Source organism: Neofelis nebulosa, chromosome 6 (genome assembly GCF_028018385.1).
Source record: "Neofelis nebulosa isolate mNeoNeb1 chromosome 6, mNeoNeb1.pri, whole genome shotgun sequence".
NCBI lineage: Eukaryota > Metazoa > Chordata > Mammalia > Carnivora > Felidae > Neofelis > Neofelis nebulosa.
This window is the reverse complement of record NC_080787.1, coordinates 106273880-106296468: the sequence shown is the minus strand read 5'-3', so window position 1 is coordinate 106296468 and position 22589 is coordinate 106273880. Positions and strand designations below refer to the sequence as shown.

At 42.2% G+C, this 22589-nt stretch overlaps 1 long non-coding RNA gene across 1 annotated transcript; it reads right to left on the bottom strand.

Moving 5' to 3' along the window:
* Positions 1-11082: 11082 nt before the first annotated feature.
* On the bottom strand, positions 11083-12033 carry LOC131513493 (uncharacterized). Its single transcript, XR_009262607.1, has 2 exons — positions 11523-12033; positions 11083-11426 (listed from the first exon to the last, which is right to left on the bottom strand). It is a non-coding gene; the product is annotated as an uncharacterized LOC131513493 (long non-coding RNA).
* Between the last annotated feature and the right edge of the window lie 10556 nt (positions 12034-22589).

The window sequence follows — 22589 nt, the reverse complement described above, 5'->3', positions numbered from 1 at the left end:
TTAGAACATGGGAATTGACTGTAGATCCCAAGTGGGATATATCCTTAGAACGAAAGGAACTGACCAAAAACAAAATCTTCAAACGTTTCCAGTAATTATATTGTTGCTATTGTTATTCTGAGACTGTCGTATGTGTTCTTTGGGGTAAAAACAAGTAATTATGTAAGTGTTGTTGGGAACCAGGATTTAGAGTGTGAAAGGAGATATAGATGTCAGATTGGCACGATCTTACATCTTGTGTGGGTGTCATAAAAGCCGTGTAGTCATGTGCTAGAATGTGCATGTAGAAACTAGTGATGCTTGGGGCGCCTGGGTGGCGCAGTCGGTTGAGCGTCCGACTTCAGCCAGGTCACGATCTCACGGTCCGTGAGTTCGAGCCCCGCGTCGGGCTCCGGGCTGATGGCTCGGAGCCTGGAGCCTGTTTCCGATTCTGTGTCTCCCTCTCTCTCTGCCCCTCCCCCGTTCATGCTCTGTCTCTCTCTGTCCCAAAAATAAATAAAAAAAAAAAAAAAAAAAGAAAGAAAGAAACTAGTGATGCTTGCTAACTATCTAGCTAGGTTTCCATCCATTCATCTATCTACCTACCTACCTACCTACCTACCTATCTATCATCGGTTACCATCTATCTCTAATCCCCTAGCTTTGTTCCCTGAAGAGGCCTGGAAACAATGAGCAACCCATTAGGAATGAGCATCTCTCACATACAGATTCTGATCTCCTAAGAACTGGGGCTCCGCTCTAGGTCTGGGTCAAGAAGTTCTCGAGGTGAATCTCGAGGTTCTGGTCACGCCTGAAAACACTATTGACGACTACTCTGTGCCAAAAGGAGTCAGGAGCCAACTTGCACGATCTTCCATTGGAATAGCAATAAAAATAATACTTGCAGTGAGTTGAAGCACATCAACTCTATTTAAATCTATGAGTTTATAATGAGTTCATCAAAAAAGAAGCTCCTGGGAACTGATGTCAGAGTGGCAGTGACAAATCCCGAGGGCAGGTAAAGGATGGCCCAGGTGGGTGAGGGCGATGGGGCGACCATACCAATGACAGCCACAAGGCAGCAGAGCAGGGATCAATGATCAGCACCGGCACAGCAGCAGGGGCCCCCAGAGGCAAGAGGCCTTAAGGAGAATGAGTGTGTCAAGGTACGAGCTGGCCAGGGGACAGCAGGCTGAGAAGGGTGCCGTGGGATGGTGGTCCGGAGCAGACTGATGAGGACAGGAAGCCACGGGTAACTCTCACCATCACATTCGCCTCCACGTTGTCTCGTTCCTGACAGCAAAACCCAGGAGATTATATGTGGGAGTTGTTAACGTGTAGGAAATGAAGTCAGTTACCCCAAGAATCTCATATTGTTGTAGAAAAATCTAAACACAGAGTTTTGTTATTAAAAATCAATCCGTTTTATTAGAAACGAAAACGGGTTCTTTTGCTCTTTTTATTTCAAGTAGAAAATTCATCTGAAAACTAAGATCCTCTGCAGCCATCCTGCTGGGACTCCTATCCGAGAAGGGGTTCTTACTCTCAATTGAAACTCTCCACAGTCACCAATAATTCCTCTTTACTTCTGCTCTCCAAGAGCTAAGTAAGTGACTCAGCTCAGTTTGGCTTTAAATTGTAGACACTATCAGTCTTTCTGTGGGGGCTATGTTTGAACAGAGACTGGGGCTAAACTTGTTTGGCTCACAAAGCCTGGTGCTTTTCCTGACTGAAGTGCTATGATTGAATTTATATGTTTTTTGACTGCAGGCTTATTTCCTGGTTGTTCAGATTTAAAGAAACTATTGGAAATAATAAACTTCCTTCTTCTCGTGATTAAATCTATGGTGGTAATAAACAACAACAACAACAAAACAACAGCACTGTCTCTCCCTCTTCCTCCTCTCTCCAGGTATACCCCCAGACTCCTAATGAAGTAAATCTTCTAATAACTGGCCTCACCTCAGACCGAAAACAGGAGAGAGTTGAACACCAACTTAAAGAAAAAGTATATAGAGTCCTTATCTTATGCAGGGGAATGTAAAGCACATAAAAACATTCTTATTATTTGATGAAAATACTCAATTTGCCTTGCATCTGGTGGTGTGCTTTATTATTATACTTGTACCTGAGTCTTAAAAAAAAAAAAAACTTCTGGAATGTCATTTTGGCAAACATGTTTGACTCCGTGAACAGTGTCTGGGAACTGAAATTCTGGCTCATTTCCCCTAAACTTGCACTGGTTATACATGGTTTTCTGAAATTGAGCAGGGTCAATTTTTGATGCCTACAAATGGCTCGTATTTACCCAGGGGCTGAGGAGATTGCTGAAATGGTTGTACTCTGGGAAAGCTTTGTAAGAAAGATGATTTATGAGAAGTGTTTGATGAAAGTGGAGGACAGACAGGTGAAGAGAAGAGGCCAGAGGGAAGTTTGGAGGAGAGCACAGGGCTAAGCATTGCAAGAATAGGTGTCTAGTGATGGAGAGGGAGGGACAAGTGGAATTGGCTAGCTCTAACGGAGACATCTAGTCTATGCAGTTAGGTGGAGGGGTGTCGTTGGGAAGTGACATTTGATAACTAGCCTTAAACTCATGATTAAAGGCTCTAATTTAAAGCAGTGGCAAATTCACAACTTGAATCTGTGGGATGATTCAGTGGTAGCTGTTGGGAAGTTTCTGAGTGAGGAATGATGTCATTAAAGAGGACATGAGAATAATGGCTCTTAGCATCTATAATCTGGAAGGAAGGAGCCTAGAGGAGTTTGAAGAGTCTACAGTGGGAGACAATGGGCCATGATTTGAGTCAGGGGGTAGCAAGGGAGGGGTTCAAAGCACTGCGTGTGGGGAAAGAACCATTGCGAGAGAGGAGCTCCAGGTTTAGAGATGAAGCAGAGATATATTTTGGTTGAAGGGAAGCCCGAGGTAACAAGTCAGGAAAATGGGAGGAAAGTAATAGCCTCAACAACAATGGAGGCCGTGGGAAGGAAGAGGGGTTGCTGTAGTACAACAAATGATCTCTGCATGTAGAATATGGCACATGGCAACATTCCGAGAGGTAAAAGTTGGCAGAAAGTTGAATCATGTTGTTGATGTCTAGAGACCATGGTTGAATTCTATGTGGATTATTTCAAAGACTTCTCAGGACGATGTTTGTTTTGGTGTTTACTTTACAGACAGTGGATTGGTCTACAAACGTGTCTTTCAGCAGCTGGTGGTTTCACCCAGAGAATCAATTCCTGGGCCCTGGGAAGGCACATTTGGAGAATTGCAAGGGCACAAGGGGCAAAACGTAGATGAAAGTTGGAAATCAGGGGGGGTTAAAACAGAGGAAGTGTAGACAGCATGTCACGAGGTTCAGTTTTACTCAGTGAGTCCTGGGGGATCGGTGACGCTTTGTGAAGCCAGGGAATGACACGGTCAAATGTATATGTTAGAGAAACCCAACTGGTGGTGGTGAGGACAGCAGATTGAAGAGGGGGAGACAATAGAAGCAAGACCACTGCTTAGAGAGGATTATTTAAAGAATGGCCAGAAAGCCCATCTGTTAAGAAATATTAGTTGTGAAAATGCCAAGATGGGGACAACCAAACAACATGGGCTAAATTCCCATGAGTTTTAGACTTAGTGCCATGGTATTTATGGTACAGTTTAGACCACCGAGAGTCATGAGACAGCTAGGGGTTAATTTGCTCCAGAAATTGCAAAGAAGAAAGCAAGAAAGCATTTGAGTGACAAGTACCTTAAAGGGAGAAGGGATCGAGAGCATTCGGACTAAGACACATCTTGTGGGAACTGCCTATATTGTTCAGGGTTCAGCCAGAGAGGCAGAACCACTAAGACATGCGAATATGTGCAAAGAGAATTGGTTTCCAAAATGGTAGGAGCTGGCCAAGAAAGCCCGATGTCCACAAGACAGGCAAGGGGAAAGAGAAGGTCATGAGCCAGCTGGAAATCCGTGAACTTGAGCCTGCGTGAGGCTGGGAATCTCTCAGCTTTAGGAGGGACCTCGTCACTCTTTAAACGGCTTCCACTTCCACCTAAGACTCGGGCAGGAAGATGTCCCTTTTTGATTAACTCAAAAGCCAGTGACTTGGGACTTTAGTTATATCCGCATAATCCCTCTGTGGCAGAACCTCGATTAGTGCTTGATTGAACAATTGGAGGATGATGTGTGCCCGCAGCAGAACAGCCCCTTTCTCCTTACTTCGTCCAGCTCTCATGAGGCAAGTACCCTCGTAGCCCGCCGGAGCCAGAAACATGCTAGAGAAGGAATTCTGCGCATAGAGTTCAGACTAGCCACGTTGACGGATCACAAAGCCATGAGCTGTCATTCTAAGACAACTATTCAGGTGAAGAACACTATTCTGGAGACCATGAGAGCTGGAAATGCAAATTACATTCCCTCTGGTTTTAATAGTCATGAGGCTTAACTGTCTCCATGTAGTATTGCTGGGCTTTACGGCTATTAATGAGAATGTCTTAGTTCAGAAAAATGTTAGCATTTTTGTTGTGTTTTCTTCTGTATTAAATAATATGTACATTCAATTTAATAAAGTAGAATAAACATTTGTAATTCAAATAAGGAATAGTCATATTATAAAGCCAAACTTAAAATTGGGACACCTGATTTTCCAAGGAAAAGTCAAAAGACTTCTATTTTCTCCCATGGCTTAGTTTCTTTTTTTTAATTTAAAAAAAAATTTTTTTTTAACGTTTATTTATTTTTGAGACAGAGAGAGACAGAGCATGAACGGGGGAGGGGCAGAGAGAGAGGGAGACGCAGAATCGGAAGCAGGCTCCAGGCTCTGAGCCATCAGCACAGAGCCCGCTGCGGGGCTCAACTCACGGACCGCGAGATCGTGACCTGAGCTGAAGTCTGATGCTTAACCGACTGAGCCACCCAGGCGCCCCTCCCATGGCTTAGTTTCTAATTAGTTTAGTCACCTTGGCCAAGTCATTTATCCCAAAGCTCACACCTGAGTTTTCTCCTGGGTGTTATGAGGTAGCTGGCTCCAGAGATTTTTAAGATCTACAAGGCTTTTGGCAACATTCATAAAACCGTGAATTATTTCTAAAAAACTATCTGTTGGATATTATTGACCAAATGACCTATAAAGTAATCAACTCAAAGAATTCAAAAATCTGCTAAATTAGCAACACTTTCTATTGTTTTTATGTCCGTAACTTTTTAGAAATCTGTATTTCACCAGGGACTCATTAATCTCGTACACGTTAATCTCTTTAGGGCAGTTTCCGAATGCTTCAGACCTTAGAGGATGGGAGATGTGAACTGTAGTGGGTTCTGTACGTCAAGATGGAGCTGATAGCCATTATGCCTCATGGAGCACCGATAGAATAAGAAAAACACACCGTGGTGGTTCCTAAGTTCTAAACTACTATACATCACAGACCGGATCATTACTTGCCAGCCAGACTTGAAGAATATTTACACTGGTTATTGTGGTGAAGTTCGGGGATGACCTTTTCCTGATTTGCTTCAGGATCGCAGCACTACAAATTAGTCAGTGTTATTTCCCTAGAGAGAATGAAGGCGCCTGAAAGGCAGTTTACAGCTGTTATTTTGGTTCACGTGAATTAATTTTTTTTTTTTTTTCTAGGAAGCTATCTATCCATCAGGGGGCGTGACCATCACTGTGTTCATGGGATCAGGCCCCAGGATAGGATTTCGTGAGAACAATCAAAGATCTGAGTGATCTGAGGCAAATTAAATCAAACTGTTACCCCCACTTTTGATGGGAACAAACATGAACGAGCCCCAAATAGTGTAATTTCTCATTCTTTTCAAAAGCCAGCCTTTTTTTTTACCAAAGAAATTGGATATAAAATACAAAATCAGGCACCCCATTAGAGACCTCAAAAGACTAAGACAATGCAAATGAGGAGACAGAAAGCATGAGAACGCCATAGGAGGGGAGGAAAAAAGAGAAAGGAGGAAGGGAAGGAGGGGGCCTACGAAGGCGTCTGATAGAGTAGATGGCCCCTGAAACTTAGCTATATTGCTACCCTCAAGTATAAAGGACTTCTTATTGGAGAGTTGGAAATATGATAAGCAGTACCTTATCACCTTACATTTCTAGAGCAATTCATTCATTCAACAAATATTCACTGGGCCTCTACTCTATGCCAGGCATGTTGGGAAACAGCCATGAACACATGAAGACATTTTGTGGTTGATTCTCCTACTGTGTCTTTTCTCAAGCCTTGCATAATCTAAGTCGGAATAGATACTGGAAATATGAGATATTTTTGCCTCCTAGGGTAAAATCAGAATATGAACTAAAAGAAACACAAAATATTATTTCTCGGAGGCTTTTGTAGTTTGATTTTCATCGAAGGAAGTGATGGTTATTACTTCTTTCTAGACATCTCCAGTCTGACATTATACAGTTTGTCCAAAATTATGCTTGTCAAAAAAAAAAAAAAAAAGGAATCTTCATATAGGTAACAAACAAATAAAAATCCAGCAATGGTGTGATTTTCCTGATGTCAGAATTTCACCAGCAGTAATTTCCCTTTTGCCTTCAAGAACTGAATTTGTTTAAAAGTTTATATATATCTCAGGAGAGGCCTTGCCTTTTATTCTTTAGTTTTTTTTAAGTTTCTTTCTTTCTTTTTATTTGTGAGTCAGAGACAGCGTGAACAGGGGTGGGGCAGAGAGAGAGGGAGAGAGAGAATCGCAAGCAGGCTCCTTGTACTGCCAGCACAGAGCCCGAAGCTCGAACCCACAAAACCGTGAGATCATGACCTGAGCCAAAACCAAAAGTCAGACGCTTAACTGACTAAGCCCCCCAGGTGTCCCAGAAGAGGCCTTGTCTTTTAAATATATAGACTTAAATATTTACAGATGAAATAATGTGATGACTGGAATCTTCCTCAATATAACCTGGGAGCAGACAAGGTATGTGAGGATATAGATGAAACAGGATTAGCCAGGGGTTGATCATTTTAAAAAAATTTTTTTAATGATTTTATTTATTTTGAGACAGAGACAGAGCATGAACAGAGGAGGGGTGGAGAGAGAGAGGGAGACACAGAATCCGAAGCAGGCTCCAGGCTCTGAGCTGTCAGCACAGAGCCCGACGCAGGGCTCGAACTCACAAACTGTAAGATCGTGACCTGAGCTGAAGTCGGACGCTTAACCGACTGAGCCACCCAGGCGCCTCAGGAGTTGATCATTTTGAAAGCTAGGTGATGGACACATGGCATTCCTTATACTATTCTTTTTACTTTCATGTGTTTGAAAATGTCCACAGTAAAACACTTTTTAAACTATCATATATTGTAATATATAAATTATTATAATGCATTATTATGTGTAATAATAAATTATATATGATATATATCTAATATGTAATATATAGAATATCGCATTAACTTCTTGATTGCTTAGAATCAGAATGTGAGTGACAGATTAATTCAGTCTATGGAATGAGAATGCTCCCTGCCACAATAATCCTTCCACAGTATTTTCGACCCTCTGAATGAATATGCCATGCAATTTTAAGAGTTAAATCGATGGTCTTTATCACAATATGTCCTGTGTGGTAGCTTTGAGGGTGATGTTCTTGAAAAAAATTAGATAGCCGAAAAAAGAGAGGAAAAGGGAAAGGAAAGAAAAACCTGTAACATTTCAGCTGTTTAACTAATTTGGGAAGAAAATAAACAAAAGTGTTTCAAGAGCCAAGTTGAACATTTGGTGTCCATGAAGAAATGAAAACACTCTGTGAATTGAGATCGTAGAGACAAGACAAATGATGTTAGTTACCAAATGGAAAATCGGGACTGCATGTTTTGTGAGTGCTCTCACTTGATGAACTCACAGACCATATGTTTAATAAAAGTATTTATGGCAAGTGATTCCATAAACACAGAATATATGAAGAAACTGTGGCTTATGAGACAGTGTCTGCACAATAACAAATAATCTGATCGGAAAGTTTAAATAATAATCAATTTTGAGGTTTCAGAACATCTGGACTTCTGGTTCTTTGCATTCATTCAACAAATATTTATTGGCTCCATATAGGCTTCAGGCACTGTTTTGGGAGCTAGACAAACAGAAACAAAATAAGCAAAGTTTTTGCCCTCCTGAAGCTTATATTCTAATGGAAAAGATCAGACAGTAAACATAATAAAAGTCAGAGACGTAAGGGTTGTGGAAGGAGGAACGGGCAATAGGGAGCATAGGAGTTGGAGGGAAGGAGGTGGCCATTTTTAAAAAGGGTACTCCGAAAAGGGCTCAGGGAAGAAGAGACATATGAAGAAGCTACACAGAGACGCATTAGGGAAAAGGATTCCAGGTGGAGAACAGCAAGTACAAAGGCCCTGAGGCGGGAGCACATCTGGAGTGTTGGAGAAGCACCAAGGATGCTGGCGTGTCTGGGTCAGCCTGAGCATGGGGAAGGAGTGGGAGGTGAGGGGGAGGGCCGACCTTGACACAGCTCTGACAAGGTCTCTCCACCCCTACCCTATGGGGATCTCTACAGTAAAGACTGTCCATTTAAGTGGTCATGGGCTGGTCGAAAATAATGAAACTTCCGTGCTACCGCCTTGGTCACTGGTGGGGGCCACTGAGCATGCTGGAAAGCTGGGGTAGACCCCACTGAACTCCGCCAAAGGAGGCTGTCAGTGCGGCCCGCTCCCCTCAGCTGAGCAGCAACGTCTTTCTTGAGAGATCTGAGCAGCTCACATCCTCTCAGAGGCAAACAGAGCCTTATTTCAGCATCTCCAAATGCAAGTTACACTGAAAGCTGTACCCCTCCCTTGGCTAAGGCCTGCTTTAGGCTTAGAGGTCTTCAGGGAAGCAGATGCGCAAGCAGAGCTGGGCTGTCTCTCCCTTGCTCACCTCCTCTCCCACTTAATGAGTCCAGCCTAAGAGGAGAAGGGGTTAGAAGAAAGAAGGGGCTGTGCAAGCGGAACGGGGGTGCTCTGGGCCTAGTGAACGTTCAGCACTGATGGTCTCGGAGGTAGGGCCAGGGCTAGGTGGAGGAGAGTCAGGCATTTGCCCCCAAAAGCAATACTTGGGGCACCTGGCTGGCTGAGTCACAAGAACAGGCGACTCTTCATCTCAGGGTCGTGAGTTCTAGCCCCACGTTGGGTGTAGAGATGACTTACGTAAGTAAATAAGTCAACTTAAAAAATAAAACCTTAATAACCAAGGTAAGTGGTACTTTAACAAAATGTTGTTTTTTTTTTTTTTTAAATAAAAGGTAGCACAGGGGCACCTGGGAGGCTCAGTCAGTTAAGCGTCCAAGTCTTGATTTCGGCTCAGGTCATGATCTCATGGTTCGTGAGGTTGAGCTGCACGTCGGGCTCTGTGCCGACAGAGCAGAGCCTGCTTGGGATTCTCTCTGTCTCTCTCTCTCTCTCTCTCTGTCTCTCTGCCCCTCCCCCATTCACGTGCATGCTTTCTCGCTCTCTCTCAAAATAAATAAATAAACGTTTAAATAAATTACTTAAAAATAATACAAAAATCCTACAGTGAACCGACAACACATTTTAAAAAAAATTTTTTTTAACGTTTATTTATTTTTGAGACAGAGAGAGAGACAGAGCATGAACGGGGGAGGGGCAGAGAGAGAGGGAGACACAGAATTGGAAGCAGGCTCCAGGCTCTGAGCCATCAGCCCAGAGCCCGACGTGGGGCTCAAACTCACGGACTGCGAGATCGTGACCTGAGCCAAAGTCGGACGCCCAACCGACCAAGCCACCCAGGCGCCCCGACAACACATTTTTCATAGGCGGTCTAGGAGCTGTTGAGGCAATGTGAAGAGTGGCATTTAACATGATGTTCTCTAGTCGCGGGCAATTATGTGCGGGTTGACCAATCTGCCTTGCTTGCCATCCCACACCTCTGTCATCAAGGCCTTCCTCACCTTGCCAACCCTGCAGTGCCTCTCTTCCTCGGGATCTCGGGATCTGACTCAAGGGTCTCCTACTCCTGGAAGTCTTCCTTGACTGCTACTATAGAACATATGCTTATACCCCCTAAACTTCACATGTTGAAGTTCTAACTCCCAAAGTGACAGAGTTGGGGGGGCGGCTCTTGGAAGGTGACTAGGCCGCCAGAGTGGAGCCCTCACGTGTGGATTGCTGCTTGTAGCAGAAGAGAGAGTAGAGAGCTTGCTTCTTTCTCTCCACCACGTAAGGAAACTGAGAAGAAGGCCCTCACCGGACATCAAATCTGCTGACACGGGAACTTCCCAGCCTCCAGAACTGTTGTGGCCGTCTTCAGTCTGGTATTTTGTTATTATAGCCAGAGCTGACTAGGACAGCCCCCCACCCCCACCCCCACCCCCGCCCAACTTCCATTGCTCAGAAGGATCTTCAAACCTTCCACTGCACCCCCCCCCCGTACCCTCTTCACAACCATTTTGTATAGCCTCAGTAAATGGTGATACCCTCTAAATCACAAGCACCTTCCTTCCCTTTCTTAGTACTCTGCAGAGCATCTGGCATTTCAGATACCTTAGATTTTTTTCTCAGCAATATACTTTGGGCATTGCATGGTCCTAATTCATAGAACTAATTGTTCAAACCCTGAAAGAGCTTTGATAAACATAAACGCATCGAACGTCCCCGGCATCTTCTCTTTATCCGATTTTTTGATGGGGACTCCCTGCGAGGCTCAGCCTAACAGCAGCAAAAGAAAGAAAAGAAGAGAAAACCCAAATCCCATGACTCCACTACGCCGCGGTGCCCGCTGCTGAGCCTCTTTTCCAGAGCAGAGCAACTATATGCAGCTTTCTCAGTGTTACTTTTCAGATTGAAGAAAACAGAAGCCCACGAAAACAATAACCTAGAAACCAAAAATCAAGAAAAGTCAAAAGAATTTTGGGGATACCAAAATGCAACAAAGACACAAGTTTAGAAACATCTTTGAAATTCAAACTAGATTTCTTGTTATTTTGGAGTGGTTGAAAGCAAGTCAGAAGATCCACACATGTAAGATGCCAATAAATACCCACCCGCACCCCCCATTCCAGTGCTGTTTTGTAAGGGAGTGTGTGTGTGTGTGTGTGTGTGTGTGTGTGTGTGTGTTTAAGAACACGGTGTTCAAGAAAAAACAAACGACAAACAAAAACCAGGCCAACCATTTATGAACAAATCTTCCCAAGTTTCAAGAATTTTCTGACAAAATATCTTCTGTCATCTCAGAAATCTCAAAGTCCCCAAAAGCAAACCGATTATCTGAAGGCTGACCTCAGGGGTTACTCATTCATGAGGCCAAGTGTTTTGAATGCCATTGCCAAGTGATGACAGTGGATGTTGGAACACTCATTCTGGCCTCCTCTGGGTAGTCACCTCTCAGTTGACTTGACAAATGCAGCCTTGAGGAAGCCTCACATTTGGGGGTCATTTACTGATCTTTCTCCAGTCCCGGAGCATGCAAAACAAAGGGGTCAGGTGGACTGCTGGGTTTTACCTGGAAGAAAAATTTTTCCTGAAAACACCACCTTCCCCTCCCCCCCCCCAACCCTCAGAAGAACATGGTCTGATGGGCTCATTCTACCCTGCTCACCTTGGACCTTTGTATGAGCCATAGTGACGTTGGGAGAGCCCCTGTGCAAGGCAGCCCGAGGCACATAGCTCCTCAGCTCAAGGTGAGGCCGGGAGCCTGTTTGCCGATGAGCACACATCACTTGCACTCTTGGACTGGGCTCCTTTCTTTGGGAAGAGGCAAAATAGGTTCCTGCCTTCTTCCTGCTTCGGCTCTCATTTCCCTCCTACTCTCACTTTGGTTTTCTGTGACCTCTAACCCAGCCTCTCCAGTCTGATACACTGGACCAAATATTAGCTTTGCAGTCACATAGATTAAGTCTTAATCTGGCTCTGTCACTGAAACAGTGTGCGATCTTGGGCACGCTATGTCATCGTCTAGAAGAGTTAGTTCCTATTTCTTCTCCTCTTGCCCTAAACCAAAAGAAGCCCCTCTTACCGCAAAACAAGACCCAAAGCTTGCATATTCATAAAGGTAGTTCAAAATGATATATAAGACACTCATACAGAGGTTACCTGCTGGAGGAGAGAGACACCAGGCAATTTGGGAACAAAAACAGGAAGGACACATACGTTTTTAAACTTCTAGCTTTTGAACCATATAAATATATTATCCATTCCACAAAGGTATGATTAAAAAATAAATCAGAGATAGATCTGTAGAAAAAAATTACTCCAAGTAAATCATCTCTGACTTTCCCGCAGATAAATATAATAGGTTTACTTTGTTTAATTTAGATTCATTTTGACAAGTGAGCTTTTTATTAAAATGGCCATAAATATTAAATATTTTAAATAATTATATCTGCAGTATAGAAGAAGGCAATAAATAAACTGTATCGTTTCTGTTCTCCATTTTTATCCCATCCACTGACTCATAAAAAAAAAAAATCTCGAGTAAAATGTTAACATTTGCAAAGCACTTTAAAGTTTACAAAGGCCTTCATGCGCTCTGATGAAGATCTTCCAGCTCCAGACGCAGCCAGAGCGGGTGCGACCCTTCATCTCTCAGCTGAGGAAATGAGTTCCGATTTGCCCAAGCAAGTGGTAGAATGGCGATTTGAACCCAGTTCTCCTGGCTCTGAATAATGCCACGGTGTTTCCTCTGATTTCAGGGCAGGACTCACACGCGAAATGTCTAAATTGACTTTAAGAGACTGGAAGAAGAAAAGCAAGACTTAAATAAACATTCTGTTGACAACATCATCATCATTCAAGCATGCGGTATTTTACGCTCCCCTGGTTCCATTTCTCTATTCTTAGATCTCCAGTGTGTTGCCCACGAGCCCTTGACACCTGTCTCTGACTCCAAAGTGTGTGCTTGTCGTGTGGCCCTACTTCGAAAGGAGTTAGGAGCAGAGAGCTCGAGATAGTTTGTCTGGATGGGCAAAGAAAACCAAACTTTCTCTTACTCTGAAAAGCACGATGAGCTTGGATTAATACCAAAATGGCAAGACATGCTACATAGCACCCTGAGGAGCGATTATGCCTACATATTTCGTTTAATTTAAGGGAAAGTGGTAAATCGGGTTTTTATGTGTGTAACATATTATGAAAAAGTGTACTGAAAAGGAACATTTCACCGGGGTTTTTTTTTTCACTCCTACAAGCAATTCTCTTTTTAGCCCTAACTGGAGAAAGCTAAACATTTATTTATATCTTTTAACCGTCCTATTTTGTCTTGCCATCATCTTTCGGTTGAATACAACTGAGTTTTTCCGTGAGAGGGTCCTGTTAAGTACAAATCCACTTCAGAGATTAAACACACATACACACGCACGCACACCCACACACAGGGACACACAGGCATGCACACGTACACACACAGGCTACTATTCCACACTGTAGTTATGTAAGGATTTCGAAATCAAAAAGCCTGCTCAAGCCCTAACCTGAAACCTCCTACCTGTGAAACTCTGGGCGACTAACGCAAACTTCCTGAAGACTCACTTCCTGTCTTAGAGTCATGGGACAGTCAAGAAAGACTTTGAAACATAGCCTTCATTTCTTCGTGCATCAGTTCATTTCCTGCTTAGCACCTCTTCTGTGCAGGCCCTGAACCCGGGCCCTGGAGATAGAACAAAACAGCAATCCCAGCCCAAGGAAGCTTGCACTCTCTGAGGGGAGACAGACAATAACAGAGAAGATACATTTTTAGAGTAGCTATAAAAATAATGGGGGAAAAGAAGAAACTTAGAGGTGCAGATTGATTAGGGAAGACTGCGGTAAGAAAGAATAAGTTTAAGAAATGTTAGTTGTAATTATAATAGTTGTAACATATTATTCTACCTTTACATATCGTATTTGCAATTCTCTGTGAGTAGACTAATGAATCTAACCCTATTAATAGCATAGAAGATAATCAGATGCAAACATTCATGATGGTCACACTCCTCCTGCTTCTCTGCAAATAACATCTTGGAATTGTTCTATGCCCACCCCCACCCTCCACCATCATTATTCAACACTTGCTTAACATATAATTTTATAATACATATGGTGTAAAAGTTGTAATAATGAGATGAGCAAACTAGTCTGAGCCTGTCAAAATAAATATATAAAGTAGATCTACTCCTTTTAAAAAAAACATGCTTTCTGGGGCGCCTGGGTGGCTCAGTCCGTTAAGCGTCTGACTTCGGCTCAGGTCATGATCTCATGGTTTTGAGTTTGAGCCCCGCGTCAGGCTCCGTGCTGACAGCTCAGAGCCTGGAGCCTGCTTCGGATTCTGTGTCTGCCCCTCCCCTGCTCATGCTCTGTCTCCCTCTGTCTCAAAAATAAGTAAAGCATTAAACAAAAAAATTTTTAAAAATGTTCTTTCTGTAGGGTGGAGTGTCCATTTTGCATTTCCTTGATAGGACACAGTCACTTGCCCCCAGCGTGAAGTTCCCTTTGAAGCAATTGTCAAACCCAGTGAAAATAGGCCTCTGTGGCTTTCGTTACTTTTCAGAAAATAGGGTCTTTATCCAGATCCCTTCTGTTATGATGGCCCCACTTAGCTCTTCGTTTTATTTCTTACCTTCTGGTGTTTCTCTTTCTACCTTTCTCCCCTCTCAGATTCCTCCTTCTCATCCCCTCCTCCTTCTTTTTTCAGCCTTCTTCTCCCTGCAAGTTACTTGGGAGAGGAAGCATTTTATCTTCAAGTGAGAACATCTCAGACTATGCAAAATAGGAATCTCTCCAATTCCTTATCCCGGGCAGCTTGAATCATCTGAAAGCTTTGCCCAAATCTCTAACGGCACAGAGAGACAAACCCTCCTAATGGCAAAGGAGGAAAAAACAACTCTCCTTCTAAGGGCAAAGAAGGGAAAAAAAACAAAACAAAACAAACAAAAAAAAAAAACCCTCCACCAGCTCTGTGGCCCCAGGTTCTTCAACCTCTCTGAATCTGTTTCCTCAGTGGAGCACAACTATATTTTTGGTGTCCTTGAGGCCCTAACCATGAGTTGTCATGACCTCATTTGCCACTGTTCTCAGCCATATTCTCTCTGAGCCTGACTCTTCCCTTCTGTCCTTCCTGGTGTCTGTGTCTAGAATGAGCTTTGCTTTTTCTGATTTCTTTGGGTTGTTGAAACAGCAGGGCTTTTCTTTCTGATCTAAAAACCCTCGCTTAGGTCTGGGCTTGCGTCAGCCGAGCGCTGTCTTTCACGGCCAGGTGTCTTTCACGGCCAGGGTGAGACCGTGGGCTCAAACATGGGTGCACTGCCCCCCCCACCCCACTACACCATATGGCCTCTGAGGACCAGCATTTGATTTTCATTTAATTGAAATTCTTGTAGAAGATCATGGACAATAGCATTAGCAGTAACCGGCTCTTTTCATTGTCCGAATAATCCTGGTCTGTTTTTTGTGCAGATGTTGTCTTGCTCCCGGGGCAGCTGTGAGTGTGTGAAGTCCTCATCAGCGACGTGGACACTGCCCAAATGGTAATCATCACAGAAAGTTTAGAAAATTACCAACAGATTACAGCTTCTGTCTGCCAGCACTTTCAATGCCAGCTAGCTGGGGGCTTTTTTGTTTTGGTTGGTTTTTTGTGTGTTTTTGTGAGTTTTTTTCTTCGGTACTGGAACAGGTTGTGATTTAAAGTAAGCCTTTGTAAATGCGAATGAACATACAGGGCTCACACCCAATTAACAAGCTTGGACAAACGAGGGCACATACACGGTGTATTTGCAAGGATAAACAACAACCGAGCAAACTGAGGATGCTTTTCTCCCTGTCTCTTACCTTAATAATCCTCAATGCAACTCCGTATTACCCCGTCATAGTGCTGTATGTGGTGACACTTCCTGCCTGTCAAGGGCAAATACAACGATGTTGGATCACAATGACCATGGTATAGGCCATTTACCAGGACAGAAAAAAATAAAGCTGCAAGCTTCTACTCACATATGCTTCTATCTATTTTGAAGTCCAAAGGCTATGAGTGACATACCATCTAAGTGAGTTGCAAAAGCGAACATCTTAGTCTTACCCCTGCTTCTGCTATACATTCTCTCAGTTACCCCTAAGGGCTCCTTCAGCTGACAATACAATAACAATAACAATAACAATGCTATTTTTTGTTTCTTTTTTCAAGTATATTTATTTATTTTGAGAGAGAGAGAGAAAGAGAGAGAACGTGAGCAGGGATGAGGCAGAGAGAGAGGGAGAATCTCAAGCAGGCTCCACGCTGTCAGAGCAGAGCCCCATGAGGGGCTCGAACCCATGAAACTGTGAGACCATGACCTGAACTGAAATCGGGAGTCAGACACTCAACTGACTGAGCCACCCAGCTGCCCCTCCCTAGGCTATTTAATCAGCTATACAATCTTTTTCTCTACTTTGTCCTATGTCCTTCCTTTGGATGCATTTTTAAACAGTTTCCAAAAAATTCAGTCTCCTGTGAAGCATGAATTTCTATTTTTTGTATTTAATTTTTTTTCACTGTTTATTTGTTTTTGAGAGAGAGATTCAGAGTGCAAGTGGGGGAGGGGCAGAGAGAGAGGGTGACACAGAATCCGAAGCAGGCTCCAGGCTCTGTGCGATGTGGGGCTCAAACTCACGGACGTGAGATCATGAGCTGAGATGAAGTCAGAGGCTTAACCGACTGAGCCACCCAGACGCTCCTAGACTGCATTATTTTTTTATTATTCAGATCAGTTTTGCTATCTATACTGATTTTAACTGAACAATGTGTCTGGGGAATAATGTGAATTTAGATCTGACAGGTCAACTTTTATTTTGACCCTATGGGGTTGGGACAGACCCTTAGAAGCCAATAAGAAACCGACCTCTCAAGAAGTCTGGAAAGTTCCTCAACTTCCATTTTCTCATCTGTCAACTTATGGCCACACAGCTTCTGTATTGCACAACATGTTCCTGTCATGGTTGAGCAAAGGCAGCCTGTCAGTAATAGAACAGAGGTGGGCAAATGAAACGATCTTCAAAAATCCCTTTGAGCTAAAATTGAATCGTTCTGTCAGTGAGGTACTCCAGTTTTTTTCAAAATTTCCTCACATTTGCTTTTAAAATATCATTTTACCAATTATTTTTAATATATGTTCTGGACTAAATTTGGTTTAAAAATATTCTGAGTTTCAGTTTGTGTGCTAACTTAAAAAAATGAAATGGTAGGGGTGCCCGGGGGGCTCAGTCGGTTGAGCATCCGACTTCAGCTCTGGTCATGACCTCGCAGATTGCGAGTTCGAGCCCCGCGTCAAACTCTGTGCTGACAGCTCAGAGCGTGGAGCCTGCTTCCGATTCTGTGTCTCCCTCTCTCACTGCCCCTCCCCCACTCTCTTGCTCTCTTTCAAAAATAAATAAACATTAAAAAAAATGAAATAGTAAATATATATTTTAAAAAAACAATGAGTTTCCAAACTTTATGAACACCACAAAACTCAAAGTCCTGTAACTCATGTAGCATGCCATAGAGATAATCTACACACTGATTTAAACTGAGATTGCTAACAAATTTAAACGGATTGCTAGATGTCAAATACTGATGCTAATTCATATGGAAGACTCTTAGGGCTTAACCATCACCATAAATACCGTGTGCTCTGGAGTGAACTTCCCCATAAGGATCATTGGTCTTGGAACCCAAACAAGGGCGTTTAGTTATTGACTCATTAATAAGAAACCCTTGACGGAATGATTCTCCCTGTAAAGTGGTCCTGATAATGTTAGAATCTAGCTCTTCTCCTGAAGGTAGTAGTATATTTATGTCAAACAGCTATACCTCACATCCAACCAAAAGGGCACAGGGAAGCTTCAAAGTTTATTCACACCATGTTGGTTGGCTTCAAGTAACTTTTCCTTTCTTTGTAATTTCTAGATCAACACTGTTTTGCACTCCACATCCCCACTTTGAGCTTACTTGTTTGGTAGTCAACTTTCTAAGAACTAATGGTCACATACATCGAATTGCCTTCAGAACATTTTTCTGGTAAGTAGAATTATTCCAAGTCTAGGGGCACCTGGGTGACTCAGTTGGTTGAGCGTCTGTCCAATTCTTGATTTTGGTTCATGTCATGACCTCATGGTTTATGAGGTCGAGCCCCACGTGGGGCTCTGTGCTCACCGTTCAGAGCCTGATTGGGATTCTCTCTCTCTCTGCTCCTCTCCCATTCACGTGGAACATGGAAAAACATGGAAAACATGGAAACACATGGAAACATGGAACATGGAAAAAATTAAAAAAAAAGAATTATTGCAAGTCTGAAAGCTTGCTTGCTAATGGAACACATTCAAGTCATCAGAGAAAGAAATTATACTCTAAACATGAAGTCCAGGACTAGTCCATTGCTTCTAAACTAGAAGCCCAGGACCCTCCCCTCCCAGATTACTCTCACCCTGCTTTTTCCTTTGATAGTCCTTTGATAGTCAATTCCTTCTTCATGTTGAAGTCCTTTGAAAGTCAACTCCTTTCCTTTGATACCTTTGATAGTCAACTCCTTCTTCATGTTGAATACATTGAATTTCATTTTAATTACCGGATACTGTCTGTGCAGCATTTAAGCATGAATTAAAAATGTAGAGACCACATAGAAAACTACAGAAAATTTTAGACTGGTATTGGTAGTTAAAAGTTAAAAAAAAAATGATAAAATGAAAAACATAAAAATGATATATTGTTCTGAATTTCGCATAAGACAGGCTGAAAATCTTCCTTAGGAACAATTTTCTACCTGCCACATTCACATTAACTGCCACATGGTATAAATGTAGTCCTTGATCTACCAAGGAGTGCCCTTGACCTTCCAACAGATTCCGTACACACCAACGACCTCTTCGTGTCACTGCTGTGTTTCCTTCAGCTCCCTTCTACTCTGTCTCTTGACTGGGTTTCCACTCAAGTGCCATAGATGTTCTTGCAAAGGCCACTAAAGATAATGGCTTCTATCACAGCTAATCTTTTCCCAAGGCAAATAGTATTCAGGGTGAAAAGAAAGCTCCTGGCTAATTTATGTTGCTTAGAAAACCAAAATAGATAAAGGAATCGCCTTTAAAAATCACCACCACACTATAATATAATCAGGAACTGGGTAAATTCAACAATAGAAGGAAGTCAAATAGGCTGACCTTTCCCAAGTTGTTTTAAAACTGACATGTGAGTGGAAGTTACTGGTGTGGTTTTGTTGCAGCTTCTGTTTTCCTAAGGAATTTGGAATCTAAGCAGGGAAGTAGCCTGTTCTTTAAACTAGGAGTAGAACAAGAAAGAACACACCCATCCTTGGGGGGATGGGGGGGAGGGGGATTATTCTAGCTGGGATCCAACTCCCCAAAAGATACAACTAAAATCACCAACCAGCAACTTGAACAAGAAGTATTATTTCTCTCTTACTATTGACCTGCACTGTTCCAAACATTGGTAGAACTCGAGAAGAGCAAGGATACAAAAGAAGTATTGGAATGTCCTGAGTTAAAAACTGGTCTTTTCTCTCAAGAAGTTTACAGCCCAGGGGCTCCTGAGTGGCTCAGTCAGTTAAACGTATGACTTGAGCTCAGGTCATGATCTCACGGTTCGTGGGTTCGAGCCTCAAGTGGAGCTCTGTGCTGACATCTCAGAGCCTGGAGCCTGCTTCAGATTCTGTGTCTCCCTCTCTCTCTGCCCCTCACCCACTTTCTCTCTCTCTCTCAAAAGTAAATAAACATTAAAAAAATTAAAAAAAAAAGTTTACAGCCTAACTCAACATTGTTGTATTTTAAACATGTTTGAAAGTATTTAATTTTTTGCATCATCACCTATCACTTTTAAAGTTATTTCTATAGTGTCTACATAAATTATTATTCCTGAATGTTTCTAACATGGACCAAATACTCTGTGTGTTATATATTGTGTTGTCTTTTCATATAAATATATTAACGAATCACCAAGAAGTAGGAGCCATCGTTAAGCCATGTGGTTTTAGCTGGGTTTATAAAATATGGTTATTAGAACAATGTCCCAGTGTGGTAAGTGGACTTATCCAATTTATACTTACCAGTCAAAAAGTAATGCCCCCAAGTGAAACCTGGACAATACATTTCTAACAGCCAATGCCAGAAGCAGAACCCCATGGTCAGTCATTCCTTGGATTATATCTTCATCCAGAATTGTGCTGTGTTTGAAATCTTCAGCTTCAAACCTGTCATCAAATTATCTTCTATTTGTCAAGCTTTACTTTCCTTGCTTCCATTAACTACCCCTGGCATCCTCCTGGGTTCTGCTGATTTCCCATCATCTTCCATTTCTTCTGGATTCCTGTCCAGTATTGTATGGCCCATAGCCTTAAATCTCTCACACCGCATTCCACATTCTTTTGTCCTTCTCCTGCTCCTGTCCTGTCTATCCTTGATCTTGGGTCAGTTTATTATCTGTTTTAGCTATATCTGAGCTGGCAGAGAAAAATCTTATCATTGTGTTGAGGGCGGCATTGCAAAATCATATATTTTTTGACCGACTATTCTACTCGTTCTTAACTTCTCTTACTCATTTCCCACAGAGATGCTGCCAAACTTTCCATTCTCCTTCAGCTTTCCTTCTTATCCCCAAGAACTCACATCAAGGTATGACCTTGCCTCTTCTTTCACCTAAAAAATAGAAGCCATCAGGCTTGACCCCTCTCGATTTCTCCTTCCAGAAGCTTACCAATATTTGCAGGCTAGCTTTTCACTAAATCTTTAAACCCTAGTGTAAAAACCACTTCTTTGCATGGCCTACCCTGAATCATTCTCTCCCAATGCAATATATATATATATATATTATATATTATATATATATATAATATATATAATATATAATATATATATATATTTAATTTCTAAGTTTATTTATTTAAGAGAAAGAGAGAAAGCAAGTGGGGAAGGGGCAGAGAGAGAAAGAGAGAGAGAGAGAGAGAGAGAGAGAGAGTACCAAGCAGGCTCCATGCTATCAGCTCAGATCCCCAACTCCGGGACTGAACTCACAAACTGTGAGATCATGACTTGAGCAGAAATCAGAAGTCTGACACTCAATTGACTGAACCACCCAGGTGCCTCTACTAAATACATTTTAATTTTTAGCTCAGAAAATGTAGCCTGTAATATTTATAATATTTATGGGTTAACTTTTTAATTTTTTTATTATTAAAAATTTTTTTTAACGTTTATTTATTTTTGAGACAGAGAGAGACAGAACATGAACGGGGGAGGGTCAGAGAGAGAGGGAGACACAGAATCTGAAACAGGCTCCAGGCTCTGAGCTGTCAGCACAGAGCCTGACGCGGGGCTCGAACTCACGGACCGCGAGATCATGACCTGAGCCGAAGTCGGCCGCTCAACCGACTGAGCCACCCAGGCGTCCCGAGGGTTAACTTTTTTAAATAGTTATACATTCATACAGTATGAAATTCCAAAGGTACAAAGAGAAATCAGTACACATTCTTCTACTCCTGGAACTAGATACCCAGTTTCTTGTGTATTCTCTAAAGATATTCTTGGGCACATGTAAGCAATTAAGTATATTCTTCCCCACCCACACTTTTTGTATACATAGATACTATCATATTATACACACTATTGTACACCCATCACTTAACAATGGATGCCAGAAATTATTCCAAGTCAGTATATAAAGTATTACCTCTTTCTATTTTACAGATGCATGGCTTGGTAGAATACAGACGGCCACAAATTCTTTGCCACTCTTCTACTTAAAGAGATGGAGTCTATTTTCCTCCCCTTGTATCTGGGCTGCCCTCGTAACTTATTTTGTCAACAGAATGAGGTAGAAATGATGCTGTATAACTTCTGAGGCTGGGCCTTAAGCAATCTGCAGCCTTATGTGCTGGGAACACTCCCTCTTGGAAGCTAGCCATCACGCTGGAAGAAGACCAAGCTATGAGGAGAGGCCACATGGATGAGAGTTTATGTTAATGCACTATGTCAACAATCCCAGCTGATTTTCCTTCCAACAGCCCGTACCAACTGCCAGCCATGTAAGTGAGCCATCTTGGGCATTCCAGCCTAGCTGAATCTCCAGATAACTGCAACCCCAAATGACATCACCTACAACAGAACTTCCTAGCTAAGCCCCGTCACCCACAGAATTTTGAGAACAGGTCAATAATTGTTATTGTTGTAAGCTACTGTGTTTAGGGTAGTTTGTGAATAGCAATTAATAACCGACAGCACATAGTAGGTCCATCATATGGATGTACTCTAATTTATAGAATCCAACCTCTATTGATGGACATTCTGGTTGTTTTTTCTTCTGCTGGTCTTTTGTTATTACAGATAATCCTGCAATTAATTATAATGTATGATGTCATTTTGCTTGCGTGAGCGTATCTGTGGGATGAGTTCTTAAAAGTAGAATTGCTGGATACAAGAGGATATGCATTTATAGTTTTGATAGCTATTTCAAAATTGTCATCCTCGGAGATTTTACTAATTTACACTTCTATCAATGATATATGAAAGTCACTGCTCTCCCACACCCTCAGTAATACTGTGTGTTATCAGACTTTTTGATTTTTGTTAACTCTAATAGGCAGAAAGGTATAATTTCAATCTGTAGTTCCATTTTTATAAATGAAGATACTGTAATATAGTTTAGAGCCACTTGTATTTTCTCTTAAGTGACCTG